Below are 19001 nucleotides of genomic sequence, written 5' to 3' on the forward strand. Positions count from 1 at the left end.
GAGCCATAACCTCCCCATCGGCCCTGCCCTGAGTGTGACAGTGGCGGCGCCCCAATCCCCTGATCCGCCCTGCTCTGTGTGTGACAAGGGGTGGTGCCCCAACTCCCCTATCGGCCCTACTCTGTGAGTGACAGGGGGAGCTCCTCAACCCCCCTGATCCGCCCTGCTCTGTGTGTGACAGGGGGTGGCGCCACAACTTCCCTATCGACCCTGCCTTGAGTGTGACAGGGGGCGGTGCCCCAACCCCCCAATCGGCCCTACCCTGAGCGTGACTGAGGGTGGCATCTCAACCTCCCGATCCACCCTGCTCTGTGCATGACAGGGGGCGGTGCCCCAACTCCCCAATCGGCCCTGCTCTGAGCCCGACCAGGGGCTGCACCTAGGGACTGGGCCTGCCCTCTGCCACCTGGGAGCAGGCCTAAGCCAGCACGTCATTATCTCCTGAGGGGTCCCAGACTGCGAGAGGGCACAGGATGGGCTGAGGGACCCCCTCTCCCCCCCCGAGTGCACAAATTTTTGTGCACCGGGCCTCTAGTATTTATATAAAATTCTAGAAAATGCAAACTGCAAGAGAAGGAGAGAGAGTCAGGGTTATAAAATGGAGGTGATGGATATGTTCATTAACTTTTTTTAAGATAATGAATCAATTTTCATTGATTTCAGAGAGGAAGGGAGAGTGAGAGAGAGATAGAAACATCAATCATGACAGAGAATCATTGATTGGCTGCCTCCTGCATGCCCCACACTGGGGACCAAGCCCAGAACTCAGGCAGATGTCCTGACTGGGAATCAAACGGTGACCTCCTGGTTCATAGGTCGACCCTCAACCATGGAGACACACTGACTAGGTGGATATGTTCCTTATCTTGATTATAGTGATGATTTCTTGGATGTATACATATGTCAAAACTTTTCAAATAGTACAATTTAAAAAGTGTATTTTATTATATGTCATTTATACCTCAATTCAGCTGTTAAAAAATATCAGAGGTACCTATTTACTTTGAAATCTTCTCTAAAAGATTCAAAATAAACTTTAAGCAAGCAAGACTCACTGCTGCATTCAACCCACAATTTGATTTAGAAAAATCTGGTTTATATCACATATTTTTAGAAAAAAATTTTCAAAGAATTTTTTTCTAGAGTAGAGGAGTCCGTGTTGATCATCTGTGAGATGAAAAATGAGTCAGAGGGAAACTTAAGAGGCTTATAAAGGCTCTATGCTCACCACGGCACTCTTAGGGTTATAGAACTCATTCTCCAAAGGGAATTTTACACACACACACACACACACACACACACACACACACACACACACACTAGTGGCCTGGTGCACAAAATTCGTGCATGGAGGGGGTCCCCTCAGCCCGGCCTGCACCCTCTCCAATCTGGGACCCCTCGGGGGATGTCCCTGCGGGATCGGGCCTAAACCGGCAGCCAGACATCCCTCTCACAATCTGGGACTGCTGGCTCCTAGCTGCTCACCTGCCTGCCTGCTTAATTGCCTCTGAATGCTTCTGTCTGCCAGCCTGATCTCCCCTAACAGCTCCCCTGCTGGCTTGATTGCCCCTAACCACCTCTGCCTCGGCCCCACACCCAGGACCCAGGGTTTCCTCCTCCAGCCAGCTGCAGGCACCTGGGACATGGACTTCCCTCCCTCTGGCCAGCTACAGGCACCTGGGACCCGGGCCAGCTTCGCCTGTGCCGGCTGCAGCTGCAGGGGACGGTGGGCAGATGGCTTTGCCCAGGCCGCAGGCTCTGGCGTGTGGGACCACAGGGAGGGTGGCTTCTCCGTCTGGCTGCAGCCTGGGATCATGGGATGGGCTGCTTCTCTGTCTCCCAGGCAGCAGCCAGCTGCAGACACTGGCGCCTGGGACCACAGGGCAGGCGGCTTCTCTGTTTCCCAGGCTGCAGTCAGCCACAGGTGCTGGTGCCCAGGACTGCTGGCAGGCGGCTTTGCCCAGGCCTGGCTTTGTCAGGAAGGATGTGCGGATAGTCATCCGGAAGATTTCTGGTCTAATTAGCATATTACCCATTTATTAGTATAGATAGAGGCCTGGTGCATGGGTGGGGGCCAGCTGGTCTGCCCTGAAGGGGGTCCCAGATCAGGGTGGGGGTCCCCATAGGGGGTGGTGCTGGCCTGGGTGAGGGACTGGGGAGGTTGCAGGCCAGCCACGCCCCCATCAGGTGTGTGTGTGTGGGGTCTCTGCTGGGGGCGTGGCCAGCCTGGGTGAGGGGCTGAGGGCCATTTGCAGGCTGGCCATGACTCCATCAGGGTGGATGTCCCCGCTGGGGGGCATGGCCAGCCTGGGTGAGGGGCTGAGGGCCATTTGGGGGCAGTTTGCAGGCCGGCCAAGCCCCTGGCTTTGACCGGAAGGTCTCCTGGTCTAATTAGCATATTACTCTTTTATTAGTGTGTGTGTGTGTGTGTGTGTATATAAATATATTTTGCTATTTACTTTTTTTCTTTATTGATTAAGGTATTACATATGTGTCCTTGTCCCCCCATTGCCCCCATAGAAGCCCCATTGCCATAGTCAAGAAAATTTAACTCTACAAAAACTCAGCTAAGAACAGAGCTCAAAACTTATGAATGTTTTCATCTAGAGATGCAAGCTTTTCCAAACACCTATTAACAAAGTTTCACACCATGTTGGGAGCAGAGGGGTGCAATTATCCCTCCTTTTACAGACAGGAGAATTGAGAGTCAGAATTCAAAAGAGCAGAGACAGTCTACTGGAGTTACCTGGTGAGGCAGCTGCAGACTCAGGGGTGAGGCTTGGGTTCTGCCTCCCGGCCCTTCCTTACTTAGTCCAACCAACAAAGAACTCGGTGACCCTAAACCAGACCATGTTGAGGGAAGAAGATTCATGCCTTAACCAGTTTGCTTTGGAACCGAGACGGTATTAGAGGCACAGCAAGGGAAGGATCCACGGGTCAGATGCTAATCTCATCTCCTCACTTCTTCCCTTACTGTTTTGGACCAGTTCGCTGCTATTTTTGTTGAAGTTTTTATGAGTGGCAGAATATACTATTGAAGGCTAAATAATTTCTTGGTAAACTCAAAATCAGGATTTTCACCCATTTGCTTTTCATCTGTGCTGCAGAGAGCTATTTAGGCATAAAGTAGAGATTCTCTCAACTCCATGGGAACTCTGGGAGACTTCATCCTGTTGGATCGATTATGAGGTAAATTTGGAGTTTCTGTGACCCATAGAGGGAAAGCTTGTTAGACCTAGAGCACCAGCAAATGGAAGCAGTTGCATATCCTGGGAGAGGTGTACTCCTGAATTTAGAGGACTATTGTAGCCTAGTCAGGGTTCCCCCTTGTCTGGAGTGTGACCTCTGTTGGCTGACTCACAATTGTGGAGGAACCACTTAATTTAGATGTCAGATTCTATAATCAGAAGTGATGTTTTCCTGGATGACATATGGTGAGAGGTTCTAACCCATGTAAGACTCATTATTATGAGTTTCTGTTTTAGCTCTCATGGTAATGCTTGGGTTACCTGGGAATTACTCATGTAGCAGGCGCAGCCACCTGAAACACAGCCGAGAAACCAGCAGGAAGCAAAAAAAAGCCTCTGGGTAGCCAATGTGGGCACCAAAAATTCACAGAGCTCCTCCTCCTCCTCTCTTAAAGTTAAAGACTATTGACTTTTATTTCGTAAGCTTAATTCTGATCTACGGCAGATTAAAATTGGTGCACTCATGGGGCAGGGAGGAACTTTTAGTGACAGAAACAAGAAGTTGGCTGCTTCATGGTGAGGGAGGAGACAGAATTATAAAAACACAAATACAAATGCAAAAAATCATAATCTGAGGTAAGGGCAAAGAGCTCTCCGTAATCCAAAGCCCAATAATTCATTATTTTTGTACATCACAGTTCAATGTTGAAGGTTATAATGATTTGTTCTACAAATATATATGGGGAGCCTGAGCACTCCTCCACTAGGCACTGGGTCTGTCCTTATGGTGGGTAATAAGTTATGTTGGGTGAGTTTTATTTAGAAAAATAGAGAATAATACAACATATTTAGAAATATTTTCATAACAATGAAAAATGCTTAACCGACTTGATTTACCAAGTTTTAGGCTCTGACAATCTGGGAGAATCAGTTATGTAGAATAGTTCATTTCCCACTGGACCCAATAAATGAGGCATTAATTATATTAACATGACATTGTTCATAGTTTTAAATTAAGAGTGGTATGCATGTGTTATTTTCTCAAGACAAAGATGTCTGCTTTATCCTTTAATTATTGCCAACTCCTGTGACATTATATATTTCACAAGAATATTTAGACAGCCTACTACTCCTTGGGGTGAGGAGACTGGGCTAGGAGGTGACATGTTCAAGGAAGGAGAAAGTAAAGAGAAAGAATGAAGGACACAAGGGACCCTCCGTTGTTACCTGTCGATGGAGGTCCCTCATTTTATCAGCCTCTCTCCACACTTCTCTCCCAGTTCCTCTTTCAAATACACACACACACACACACACACACACACACACACGTTCCAAAATGAATAGATTTAATGGAATTAGAACAGAGGGTGGGGCTGTCTGGGGAGGTACCAAGCATTTAAAATAAAAACAAATGCCTTTTGACTGCCAAGGCAGGAAATTTCTGCCCAACTGGAAGGGCTGGTTGCTGGAATGCAGGAATCCTTGAGGGGCCTTTCTGGAAAGGCCTGAGGAGGTGGAGGAGGCATGGCTGTGCGAGAGCAACTCCAGGTATCCGCTGCTGCTGCTGTGGCCTGGCTGGGGAGTGAGTCAAGTTCACTAGGGGTGTAAGGACAGTGAGATGAGTCTGACCCAGCAGAGGGGGAAGGTAGACTGTTACCACATTTTGGCAGGGTCATCACTGTGTCAGGAAACATGGTGGACCCAAAGATGATTGATTTGAACAGCTGAGAAGAATCAGAACCACAGTCAGGCCTCTCCTCCCTCAACTTACTTGACCACAGTCTTTTCTCATCATTGTACCTTCAGTACTTAGCATAGCTCCTGGCATGAGGTGTGCTCAGTAATGCGGAGTGAATGACTAAATGAATGAATGGACTTAAGACTAACTTCTTTGCTAGCATCTTACCGTATAATAAACTATATTTCTGAAATACTTGCTACACCTGATTTAAAGTGTACACACACACACACACACACACACACACACACACACCAAGTAACAAAGCAAACAGCCACCCTGAGAACTTCTCGCACAGTGAAATCCACGGAAATTAATCAGATGCTAAAACTGGGAAAAGTCAGGCAAATTACCTGCACATTATTATTGCTCACTACTTTACAAAAGTTTCCATAGAAAAAAATATTTTTTTTCCCTAGTAAACAGTTTGGTGGTTTCCTGTTATTACTTTATTTACCCTTAGTAATGAAGTGCACACTCAGAAGTTGATGGTTAGACAAGTTTTACCCTGAGGAGTTAGCAGTCTAATTATAATGAAGACAAACAAGCATAAATACACATAAGTGCTTCTCTCATGAAAACACCCTGCAGGTAAGGCCTCTGTTGTGTGGCTCCCAAACACCCTATCTTTAACTATGGTGTCCAGGATGTCAGTGTGCTCTGGTACCTGTGGTGTGGGCTGGTTGCATTTATGGAGGTGGCTCTGCCTGCTTGGAGCCTGTCCTTTGGGCCCACAGGTAAGATGTAGCTGTCCTTCCCCATGTTCTCTGGACAGCACTATGTGGTGTCCACAGTAGCCAGTTCGCAAACTGCTGCCAATATTCCACCAGGGAAGGAGCTTGCACCATGTAAATCCACTATCACTAAGCGCACTGATAGGTCCTATCGACCTTTTAGAATAAGACCTTGTAGATAAAGGTTGGCAAACCTTTTCTGTAAAGGGCCAGAGAGTAAATACTTTAGGCCTTGCAAGGCAGTTTCTGTCCCAAGTACTCAGTGCTGCCATTTCGTAATGCTAGGGCAGCCATAGACACACATACATGAACGGGTGTAACTGTGTTCCATTACAGTTCTTTTTCTATATTAACTAGAGGCCCAGTGCATGAAATTCATGCACCGGGGGTTCCCTCAGCCTGGCCTTCACCCTCTCCAATCAGGGATCCCTCTCACAATCTGGGACAACTGGCTTCTAACCACTCACTTGCCTGCCTGCCTGATCACCCCTAACTGCCTCTGCCTGCCTGCCTGATGCCCCTAACTGCTCTCCCCTGCCGGCTTGATCCCCCCACCCTCCCAACTGCTCTCCCCTGCCAGCCTGATTGCCTAACTGCTCTCCCCTGCTGGCCTGATTGCCCCTAACCGCCCTCCCCTGCTGGCCCGATCACCCTAACTGCTCTCCCCTGCTGGCCTGATCGCCCTAACTTCTCTCCCCTGCAGGCCTGATTGTCCCTAATCACCTCTGCCTTTGCACCGCCATCGTGGCTTTTTCCGGAAAGACATCTGGAAGACGTGCGGTCTAATTAGCAATATTACTCTTTTATTAGTATAGATTTTTAAAAATAATAGTTTATTGATTTTTAGAGAGAGAGAAAGGGAGAAGAGAAAAATCTCAATGTGAGAGAGCTGCCTCCTGTATACCCCATACTGGGGATTGACCCTGAAACCTCTGTATGTGCCCCGACTGGGAATTGGATTGGCAACCCCCTGGTGCATGGGACCAACTGAGCCACACTGGAAAGAGCTATAATTTTCTTTTTTAGACTAAAATTGGCTCAGGTGGGAAATGTCCAGTGGGTTGGTTGTGGCTTGGGGTTGGGAGAGGGGCTGTAGTTTGCAACTTCTGTTCTAGATGAAGGAATCTCTTCATGATTACATTCTGGTGCAAGTTCCTTATCTGAGTATCACTGGACAGGCGATCTATGAAGGGCCATATTAGGCAGGCTCTTAAGGCCCATTCATCTGTTGCTGGTGAGAACTCCAACACAAATGTTGTGAGGAGAGATACAACTTCTCTCCACGGATAATGATTTCACCAGAGTCACTCCTACCCCTTGGCCACATTGCTTTTTCTCCCAAACTCACCAATGGTTTTACCACCATTACCAACCTTATAAATTTATTTAGTAAATTTGTAAATGCCCACTCCCCCCTTGCCATATTTCCTTCTCAATCTTCTACATTTCTACTTACCTTCTTGCCTCTCTCTTTCTTCTAGTTCTCTGCTCTGGTTAACCTAGTTTTTGGCCAGTCACCAGCTCCCACTTTCTACCACTAAGTGCTTCTTCTACTACTATCTCCTGAGGCAGATGCTCCTTTTCTCACTTGTCATCTCAAAATGGCCAGGGACAGGATTTTTTGGTCATATTTCTTCCTGTTTAGATGTCCTGACCCTGTCTCTGGAGTTCTATACTATTTAGACCTCCTACCTTTTACTCCTCTGAGCCCTTGTATTTAAAGACTTTCTTTCATTTGTCATAAAAAGACTCTATTTTTTTTTTAAAAAGACTCTATTCTCCAAGAGTAAGTTTCCATGTTGTGTTTCTTATAGCTGAATGCTTCTCTCCCTTTCTATCTAGTTTTACCCTGAGCTTACCTCTACCATTTCCTAAATTGCTCCCCTGGCCTCATGATCTTCTCTTTTGGGTAGCCATCAAGAAGCATCAATGGCCCGGCTGGCGTGCCTAAGTGGTTGAGTGTCGACCTATGAACTAGGAGGTCATGGTTTGATTCCTGGTCAGGGCACATACCTGGGTTGCAGGCTTGATCCTCAGTGCAGCATGTGCAGAAGGCAGCCAATCAATGATTCTCTCTCATCATTGATGTTCTATCTCTCCCTCTCCCTTCATCTCTGAAATAAATAAAAATATATTTTTAAAAATGCACCAATGTTTTCTCTGTATGAACAGTTATTTAATTGGCTTGTTTTGTCTCTTTCTTGTTCTATTCAGGTTCTTTGACACTGAATCTTTGGTTTGTACTCTCACAATCAAAACATTGAATCATAGTTTTTTGTTTTGTTTTGTTTTGTTCCAGGAGCCAACCTCCTCCAATAGGTTGGCTTTTTTTTAAAAACCTTGAGCTCAAAGGATCTAGTTAGTACCTGGCACCTGCGTATGTTGTATAAACTTATTAGCCTGAGGACTGTACAGATCCACCCCTCAGCCCTATGATTTCTTGTAACTTGGCAAAGACACTCTCAGAATAGGCAGTGGTAAGGCTCCAGAGGAGTTGTGTGGCCCTTGGCCAGCTAGACTCTAGACAGGGTCTGTCTTTTCTCTCTAGATGGGTATTTCCTCCACCATTACAATATCTACCCTAACTTCTTTGAGGTGACTAGTCTGCCTCCCGGGCTCTTGAATGTTCTGTGGGATTCTCCCAGAGAGGCTGGATTGTAGACATCTGTAGAACGGCTTCATGTGGCAGAGATCAGATAGGGAGGGTGAGGGAGGCTCTGACTTCTCCTCTTTTCCTCCCAATGGTGAGATGCTTTGGATGGAACATAAACTCTTCCATGGGATTTCTCTTTTTTTTAAAAAAAATATTTTTATTGATTTCATAGAGGAAGGGAGAGGGAGAGAGATAGATAGAAACATCAATGATGAGAGAGAATCATTGATTGGCTGCCTCCTGCATGTCTCCTACTGGGAATTGGGCCCGCAACCCAGGCATGTGCCCTCAACTGGAATCAAATCTGGGACCCTTCAGTCCACATGTTGATGCTCTATCCACTGAGCCAAATCAGCTAGGGATTCCATGGGATTTCTTGTCATTGATTGGCAACGCCATCCACCTATCACTGAAGCCAGAAACCCAGGTGTCATCCACTTGATGACACCCTCTTCCTCATCTGCTCACGTCCAATCCACCACGGAATCATGTCATCATAGGCCTTAATACCTACTTCCTTTCCTCCCAGTGCCACTTTAGTTCAGTTGACCATCTGAACTAAATCCATTCTTTTGGATTACTATAAAAACTATTTTCTCTGGTCTTCTTGCCTCCAGTTTAAACCCTAGTAATCCCTAATCTCCACTGTAGCCAGAGAGACCTTTTTACAATGCAGATATGATCCTTCAATGGTTTCTCATCTTTTTCATGTTAATGACCTGATTTCTTAGCCATTCCTGATCTGCTCCTTGGTAACCTTCTCAAACTCATCACTCACTACTCCCAACTTCTTCCCCTCACTTACCTTTCTTTGTCTCTGTCCTTGCCCACTTTTCCTTCAGGTCCCAGATCAGGTGTCTTGTGTTCACCTACCATGGATGACCTTCCCCTCCTCCTTAGAGGGCAAAGTAGGGTAGCTGTTAAAAGCACAGTCTCTGAAGTTGGACTATGTGCAGTTACCAGCTTTGCCATTTAGTTGCCACATGACCTTGGATAAATTATGTACCCTCTCAGGTTCATCCTCTCTCTTTATTTTGAAAATGGGGTTGATAGAAAGGTTACCTATCTCATAAAGTTATGAGGATTAAGTAAGTTAATATACATAGAGTTCATAGAACAGCATCTGACATGCAGCCAAGACTCACTATACTTTAGTTATTATTATTGTTCTCATTGTCATTGTTATTTTCTCTTCCAGTATGGGATTAGGTGCCTCTCATATATACTCCCATTATACTGCTTTTTACCTTTATCTAGCACTTACCACACTGTATTGTAAAATCTCTCTTTATTTGTCTCCTTGTGAGACTGTGAACTTTTCCTTCATTGAACCCAAATGAGCAGCACAGTGCCCGACACAGAACAGATGTTCAGAAAACTGATTTAATGGATGAATACAAACCAAAAATCTTAAATTCTCTATAAAATGAAGTAGTAAGATGAGATAAGAGAAGAAATAAATTGGAAAAAAAACCACACAAAACTTTAGGACAGATGTATTTCTCCCCTTACCAAAGATACACACGTGTCCTCTACACCACCAGAAACTGGAGCTCTTCTGTTTCTTGCCTCAGCATTATCAGCTGTCACCTTCAGTCTCTCCTTGGTCTATTATTGCGGGTGATCAAGAGTTGATTTATCCACCAAAACGCTTTTCCCTCTTTTGTTCCTTTGTTAATTCCAGGTTCATGGCCATTCTGAGGATTTCAAAAGGCTGATCTCTGGATAACTGAGGTGTTAGAGGTGGATCTCAGGATCATTGGGTCCTTAATTTTCAAACCCTCATAGCAGAAAGCCAGTGCTGTTAGTTCAATAATCTAAGGCTTGTGATTCCTGTAGTGAAATTCATTGGCCTCAGCAGAATTCATTGGTGGCCACAACAGAATTCATTGAGTTAAGCTCCTTGTTGTACATGGCGCCATGATGGGCACTCTGGACAGTCCTTGTTTTCTAGAAGTTGGATTTTGCTGGACATCTTCTAACAAAGCAGTGGCATGTGCTGCTTTGGAAATAGATAGCTCATGTTTAGGTGTCTTCAAAGAAGGGATCAAATGACTATTGGACAAGGGTGTTGTAGAGGTGGGTGGGGTGAGACAGTTTCCCTTAGATTCTAAGTAGGATGTAATCAGTGAAAAATGCTGGAATCATTCAAATTTTCTTTCAACAAATGTTTATTGAGCATCAACTGTCTACTGGACACTGTACTCGGTCCAGAAGACCCCAGAATAAATAACATACGCTGTGCTTTTCAGAAGCTCACAGTCTAGAACAGTCTGTCTTGAGGCAGACCGAGAAGTCACCACATGATGCTGTGCAGAAGAGTCACATCTTATTCGGAGATTTACTCCAAAGTCAGCATATAAAGTGAAATGACAAATAGTCTAGAAAATAACTTCCTCAAAAATCCCCTAAATCAACTCCAAGAAACTTCCTTTATTTTTTCTTGGCATTTCAGCTAGAGCTTCCTTTTTTAAAAAAAATGAAGCTAAGGTATATTTTGTAGAGAGTGGGAAATAAAAAGATGTCTTTCTCCTTTTATTTGTTTTATGTTTCCTTTTTTTCTTTCTGTTTCCTGAGCATGTGCAGTTAAATTCATGCAAGTTAAATGTGCATATGAGGCAGCCCTTCGGTTATCTCTCCAATGGAAGTTTATAGGAATGTATAAAGTGCTCTAAAAGCACAGAGGGAAAATGTTCTAACTTTTCCTAAGGAAATCTAGGAAGGCTTTACTGAGGAGGTGTCATTTGAACAGGTGAAAGGCTAAGAGCTTTCTAAACACAACGAATAGCATGAACAGCAGCCTGTAGCTATCAGAGAGCATATGATCTAGAGTTTATATTTGAGGCAGAGATGATGACAGTGGAGAAGGTGGGGAGTGATAGGAAATGAGAGGTTCATCAAGGCAAGACCATGAAGGGATCAAAACATACCATGGGGCTGATACAGATGGAGAAAAGAGTGATCAGGAACATTGTGTCCACTCTCTGGCAGCTCACTAGCCCCCACCCACCCTCCTCGCCTCTTCCCTTTACTGTTAACTACTTCCTGAAATGGCCAGATACACTATTCTTTGTCTCAGTCCTATTGTGCTATTTCTGATTCATGGAGTGTTATTTTCTAGCTGAAGACAAGGATGTGTTTCTATTTCCTAAGCCTCTTTTCATCTAAGCATCACCAAGTCATTTGGAGACATTGAATCACTACTAATCTCTACGATGGTCCTAGCTGTAGGTGGGTTTCATGGTCTATTTAATAGGCTATGGCACAGCTGATCACAGGGAACTAAGGAACCAGAGTTTGGCCTGGATGGGAACCTTGATATTCCACATTCTGCTTTGTCATTCAGACCATGAAATGAGCATCTTTAGGGACCATGAAAATATTGCCTTCTTCACTTCCCTGGGAAGAAAGAGAGAGTGAGTTCCATATTTAGACAACTCTGGAGAAACTGAGGAAATGACAATGGAATTTCTGGATTAGAATTTATTCAAGATAACTTAGGTGTTACACTTAAAGCCTAGAAGGATTCTTTATCAATTACAACCAGATCAGGCCACATATGACATGGAAAACAAAATAGCAGTGTTTTAAATAAAATAGAAATTTATTTTCCATTCACATATAAAAAGTCTAAAGGTAAGCAGTCTAAGGTTGGTAAAGTCATACACAGGGATTCAGATTTCAGCCTTACGTAGTACTCTGTTATCCTCTGCATGTGATTTGCATCTCATGATTCTAAGTGGCTGCTCAAGCTCCAGCCATTGTACCCATATTCTACACAGTAAAAAGAAGGAAGGAACAATTAAGAAAGGGTGGGGGTGGGGTGGGGAATCCCAAGAGCAGGAACCCAAAGAATCTAGTTCTGTATATGTGATCAGAAAAGCCTCTCTTTTCTCCTTGATAACAAAGGAGAATCCTGTGACAGCTATAGGTGCGATTCTAGAGAGTCATTAACCCCCATACCTGTGTGATATGACTAGCACTGGTCTTATGTAAATGCTAGGGAAAGAAGGGATCATCCCATTTGCTACCACACTAGCTCTCCAGGTTTCTTGACAACATCAACATGGATGAATCCTGTCTATTGATGTTTCATTCACATAACATCCACTCATTCCATGCAGAGCCATAAATGTCAGGCCCCTTATGGGGTGACTTTTTCTGATTCCCTCCCTTTTCCTTAGAATCTCACCTGTTTGAATGATGTACAAGAGGTAGCTGGCATCTTTTTAGCAATTGTGAATATGAATTTCCTCTGTACCCTAGACAATACATATACGCATGGTGACCAAAGACACAGGAGGGAAAGAGGAGGAGGAGGAGGAAGTAGCAGTTCCAGTAGAAAAGTAATGCTGGGTGGAGAGAAAGAAGGAAGTGGGTGGGGCTGGCCCAGCCTTGTACAAATATGTGAATGAATCCAGTTTCTTTATAGGGTCCTTCCCTATTGTTGGACACAATCCCTTTCACTTGTTCCCCATGTCCTCACAGCCCTCTAGTCACCTATCCTCAGGGTCCCCCTTAGCACAGACATGACCAATCTTTTCCTCCCTTTGACCCAAATAAAAGCAACATCTGCCATACTATGTCTCCAGGGATTCACATAAGTGACAACACCTAAATAATGGTTAATAAATCATAGGCTCTCAAAATACGTTATATTTATCCACTCTCCCCAATGAGTTTGATAAGCTTATTCACTTTCATCATGATCAAGATAAGCATGTGCTCCTCCCAGAAGCCATATTTACATCGGAAAGGATTTCACTTTCAATAGAATCCTAGCAAAGGGAAAAGAATTAAATAGGAGGTGTCCTTCTAGGGCTAGGGCTGGGGTTCTAGGGCCTCAGCAAGAAGGAGGGAGAGGCGAAATGGGGGCTCACTTCCAGCACCAAACTTGTGTGTGCCTAGCTCCATACTAAGGGGTTGACCCACAATGAGTAAAAATGTGAATGGCAGTTTAATGAATGGACAATTTACAGAACCGTGGAGAAGATTGAGAGAACCAGGAAGGGATGGAGCAATGTGCAGGACAAACACAGTGGGAAACCCACCACTCTCAGCCTGAAGGCACAAGGGGAAGGAGTGGCTATCAAGCCTGGGGAGGACTCTGGCTTCGGGAGAGGGGCCATTTGACAGTTGTGGCACTGGAAAAAGAACACAGCCACTGACCAAACGCGGCCTGGTAGGAGGGAACACATTCTGGAACTGTCTCTCTTCCCATCCTCCAATCTTTTATCTGGCCTCTTATTGGTCAAACCCACTGGAAGCCAAAGGTACAAAAGGGCCTGGGTAATAGTCTGAAGAGTTGAGCCTCCCAAAGGCATGATAGAGAAAGGTGCAAAGTGGACTTGGAGAGGCAAATAGGAAATGTTTTACTACATAAACCTTTAGAAGCCTATACTTCAGTATAGAAGACAGACTGATGTGCATAGAAAAGGCGGTGCGATAAGCAATAGAAGACCAGGCAAGGTGACTTTGCTGGGGTAGAGAGTCCCCCTTAAGAGCCAAGGGAGATAAAGTTGGTTACTAGAATCAGTTGGTGGAGAATTTCAAGACTCAGGGTTGAAGAAAGAAATAGTGCAGAGCATCCATCAAGGTCATTAATAGAATGTATTATCTGAGTCATTTAAAAAAGATATTTTTAGTGGCTGCTGGCAGGTCCTGAGTATTGCCTGGAGGACTCCAAATCCTCAGATCAGCTATTATCTATAGCTAGAGGCCCAGTGCATGAATTCGTGCACAGGTGGGGTCCGGCTGGCTGGGCCCCAATCGGGGAGGATTGGGGCTGGGCCTGTTGGGAGGAGGAAATGGTGGGAGGTTGGCTAGCCAGCCCGACCTGATCAGGGCCCGATCAGGGCTGGGCCAGCTGGGGGGAGAGGCCAAGGGTGATTGGCAGGCAGGCCCCACCCCCGATTGGGGTGGGTGGCCAATTGGGGGCAGGGCTGGCCATGGGGAGGGGCTGTGGGTGGTGAGCTGGCCAGCTGGCCCCGCCCCTGAATGGGGTGGGGGGGAGGAGGGTAGATCGGGGGTTAGCTGCCAGGGGAGGGGCCTTGGGAGGTTGGCCAGCCAGCCCCACCTTCGATTGGTGTGTGTGGGGCCGATCGGGGTGGGGCAGGCCAATCAGGGGTGGGGTTGGCCTGGGGGGTAGGGCCACGGGGGGGTTGGTCAGCTGATCGGGCAGGTTCGCTGGCCGCAGTGGGTGTCAGAGAAACTGGTTGTTCCAGTTGTTATGGCGTTCTGGTTGCTGGCTTTTTATATATATACTAGTGGCCTGGTGCATGAAATTTATGCACATTAAAAGGGAATTAATTAGAGGAAATATTTTAATATTGCTATTTGCCCTTTCTCTATAATAGAAGTGTCAGAAATGAAAGAAAATTAGTAAAATGTATATGAAAATCTCCCTCCTGTCAGAGTCTGGGGCATGCCGTGGGACCTAGAGTCAAGTCCCCGCCCACCACCCACATGCACTTTGAAAACGCAGGAGACCCAGATCTGGCCAGCCCCACCCCCATTGGGTGAGACACAGACCCAGCTGACCCTACCCCCGTCAAGCCCCTCCGGGTGGGAGGTGCAGCCTCAGGTCCTCCATCAAGCTTCGCAGGGTGGGGGGCACAGCCTCAGGTCCCCCGGCCCAGTGCTGGGGCGGAGGGCATGGCCTGAGGTCCCCCATCAAGCCCCACCCAGCAGGGGTTGCAGCCTAAGGTCCCCCGGCCTGGCGCTGGGACAGGAGGTGCACCCTGAGGTCCCCTGTCAAGCCCCTCAGGGCGGGAGCACGGCCTGAGGTCCCTCGCCTCAGCCAGGCACCATGCAGCCTCAGGTCCCTGCTGTTCGGTCATGATGTTATGGCATCCCAGCTAATTTGCATATTCCTCTATTATATATAGATAATAAAAGCATAATATGCTAATTAGGCCAGAAGTCCTTCCAGACGACCTTCCAGACAAAGCCATGGTGGTGGGGGGCCAAGGAAAGGCAGCTGCAGCGGCGGCAGGGACCAAGCCCCCTTGCATGAATTTCGTGCATTGGGCCTCTAGTTATCAATGAAAGTAATTCTTCTCCTTCCTTCCTTTTTTCCTTCCTGTTTTCCTTCCTTCCTTCCTTCCTTCCTTCCTTCCTTCCTTCCTTCCTTCCTTCCTTCCTTCCTTCCTTCCTCCTTCCTCCTTCCTTCTTTTCTTCTTTCCTGCCTTTCTGCCTTTCTTACTTCCTTCTAGTATTACTTGAGTCCTTTGCACATGGTAGGCACTGTGCCTGCCATCTGTTCGTGGTTGGTTTCTGTCTTGGGTGGCACTTCATCACCATTGCCCCATTCACTTTGTCCTGAAGACTAGCCTTTCCAGACCCTTTTTAGTGACAGTGCTATTTCATTGTGGCTTGCTAGCAACCACTGTTGCTTAGGGTAGAAAGAAGAGGGATGTGAAGGTTTTTCAAAAGGAGTAACCCATGTGGCATATTTAAGGTCAAGTGTGGACAGAGGAGCAAAGGGAAAGATTGGGATTCTGGAAATTCTGGACTAGAAAGGAAAGGCTGTGGGGCAACAGGGAAGAGGAATATCTGTGCCATTTAGTTCAATGTTATAGGGGTAGATGTATTTAAATGATAACTCATGTTGCTTCCCTTCCACCCTGTCCCCAAGAAATCAGCACAAATATGAACAAAGAGCTATCTCAGCAGGTGAAGGTAGAACCTTCTCTCAGCTCTCCTGACTCAGAACTGACCTTCTTTTTAAATATCTAAACCAGGAATTTGGTAGTGTACAAGCTCCATTCAAACAACCCTAGAACCATTAAGCAATGCTGACAGGCTCTTGGACACTTCACATGAATTTCTGGCAGTTCCCTTTGCCAACATGCCTCTCTCCCTGTCTATAGGGACCTGTTTATCTTTCCCTCATCTGCCAGTGGTCAGTGACTTGATTTCATCATTTCTTTGGAGAACTACTTTTAAGACTGTCTCTCCTCTGTCCCTTGGAGCCACTGCTCCTAAATAACTCAGTATGTCTAGCCAGGTTGTTCTGAAGTGTCAGATTGAGGCATCCCCCTAGATTCTAGTTTTTGTTGAGTAGCTACCTGTTTGCTGACAATGTAGTTCATTGCTTTTACAACTTCTTCTCCTTTCTCTGGTGAGTCGCAAATGTCAGTAGAGTCTCCATCCTGGTCTCCACTTTGAGCAGCACAATGGTCAAGAGCACTGCCTGGCATTGCCATATGCTCTTCTATTAGCATCAATGTGATCTCGGACAAGTCACTAACCCTCTTTGAGCCTTAGTTTCCTCATCCGTAAAATGGGAATGATAATATTTCCAATTTTTTAGGACTGTTGTGGGGATTAAAAGAGTCAATATGTATAAAATGCTGGACCCCATGTCTGACCCACTACATGCCTTTATAATTATCATTGTTGGGGCTATTTTATGGACCAGGGCACAGTATAGGCCCCTTCAGAATACAGTGTGCTGATTTACTTTCTACACTGCTTTCTGTGCTTGGTTACAGGGGTCTTCTAGGCATAGAGGTGACTCGTAGTTCTGGGTTTATCTCCAACTAAAACTCTATTTTCTCAGGAGGAGGAGACTAGAGTAAGGTTCAAGCTCTGGCCATGAAAGGCAGCTGTAACCTTTGTCTAGAGCTTTCTTGCAATTGGAGAATTAACTTATGTTGGAGCTGAAGTTCCTTGGAGATCTTTTTTTAATTTAATTTAATTTTATTGTTTAAGGTGTTACAAATATGTCTCTCCCCTCCCCCCCCCATTGACCTCCTCCTAGCCTCCCCTTTCCCCCGGCATTTGCCCTCACCCATTCCCCCAGTGTCTTGTATCTGCTGGTTGTGCTTATATGCATGCATACAAGTCCTTCTGTTGATTTCTCACACCCCAATCCCCCCTGCCTTCCCACTGTAGTTTGACAGTCTGTTTGATGCTTCTTTGCCTCTATCTATTTTTTTATGGCTATTCTTTTTTTTAAAAATTTTTTCCCCTTTATTGATTAAGATATTACAAATGTGTCCTTATCCCCCCAATGTCCCCTCATCTCCCAATCCTGCCCTCACCCGCCTCTATCTATTTTTGTTCAACATAACAGTTGGGAAAAAAAAAAGACTTGCAACTTATGATCACTTCCTTAAGGGGCCCAGTGGCAGCCTGGACTAGAAGCATGGTCTCTTAATTCCCAATGCAGCACTTTTTCTATGCCACCAGGATTTTTCATGTTTTATATATTTTGTATCTATCTGTCTCATATATTTGAATCTCTTCCCTCAAATTAAATATTTTCCAGAGCCCCAGTGTATGAAGAGGGAAAGCTGAGCTGCTCTGGCTGAAAGGAGGTGCAGGCTTGGATCCCCACACACTGGCCTTTTCTCCACCTTCCGCAGCAGCCCTCACACTGCCCACATCACTATCTTATCAGGACCTGTGCATCTGTTTCTTTGACATGGTATCAAATTCCATTTTTCTAACCAGTTTTTCTAGTATATGGAGTTTTTGAACCTATTCCGACTTAAACGGGCGTTGTTGGCTAATGTTCTCCATATAATATATTATAGATAGAGGTGTTTTGGACAGATCACCTTGGTCTTTGCAAGGAGCCTAGAAGCCAGCCTGACTCTATAGTATTGGCCAAGGTTCTGGAGGATGGGAAGGACCCTAAAGCAAACAAGCCTACACCCCACTTTCATCAACCCAAATATTTCTGTCCTCAGCTTGCAGCACACCCAGGATTGAGTTCCAAAAATTCCATTTCACTTTCTTGGCTTCCTTATTCACTCAGTTACAACTGGACCAGAAGGAGTCTTGGCACGAAAAGCCTGCAAGGAAAAGGCTGTTTCTTTGAACTTTGTTGACCAATGTTGCAGACATTTTAGGTTCAGATAAGGTTTTGGCTGGCCAGTCAATTCTTTCTACATGTTGTTCTGATATGAACCCAAACCCTTCTACCTTCTGAGGATCCCTTGTGAAATCATGACAATAATAAGCTGACATTCCTGATTTTAAAGCCAAGTTTTCCTAAAGGTCCTTTCTCCTCTGTGCCCCTGCTCCCAGCCACGCAACTCTCTTTACCGTCAGTTCGGGGGGAGTGTAGCCTGAGCCTCTTCCTCTGGTTCCCTGAATGGCTGCTTAGAGGCATCTGTGTGTCTGCTCTGGCTGTTCAAGGGAGAAGGTGAGAGGAGGGTTTTGAAAGCATTATCTTAGCTTTCTCAGCTATTCCCTACTAAGCTTTGCCTTAGTCAATTGAGCCTTTCACTGTAGTGGTTGTAATGAGAGCAAAGTGTGTAGTTTCTCTCCTATTTAGAGAGGAGAGAGAGAGAGAGAGAAAGGGAGAGTTTAAGGAAGCTCATTATCTTCTAAGCTCCATGAGGTCAGGAGCATAACTGCTTTGTTTAATGCTATATCTTCTTCTGTCCCTTCATATACCTGGTCTATAGTAAACACTGAATAAATACTGGTTGCAGGAATGAATGAACATCTGCCTTCCTGCATCAGTAGCTCTTCTCTTCTATCTCAGAGTTAAAAGGTACAGCAGCTTCCGAGATCCAGGTCATGGACTTCAGTGGATTGTCTAATGTCTGTGGAGACTGCTCAATAGGGCTACCTTTAAGTCAAGGAGGGTCACCTATGTGGAACATTTGGAAGAATGTTGAGAGTTCTTAATGCTTCCAAATAATCTCATATCTCAAAGCTCAGCAGTTTAC

Source organism: Myotis lucifugus, unplaced genomic scaffold (assembly GCF_000147115.1).
Source record: "Myotis lucifugus unplaced genomic scaffold, Myoluc2.0 scaffold_10, whole genome shotgun sequence".
Taxonomy (NCBI): Eukaryota; Metazoa; Chordata; class Mammalia; order Chiroptera; family Vespertilionidae; genus Myotis; species Myotis lucifugus.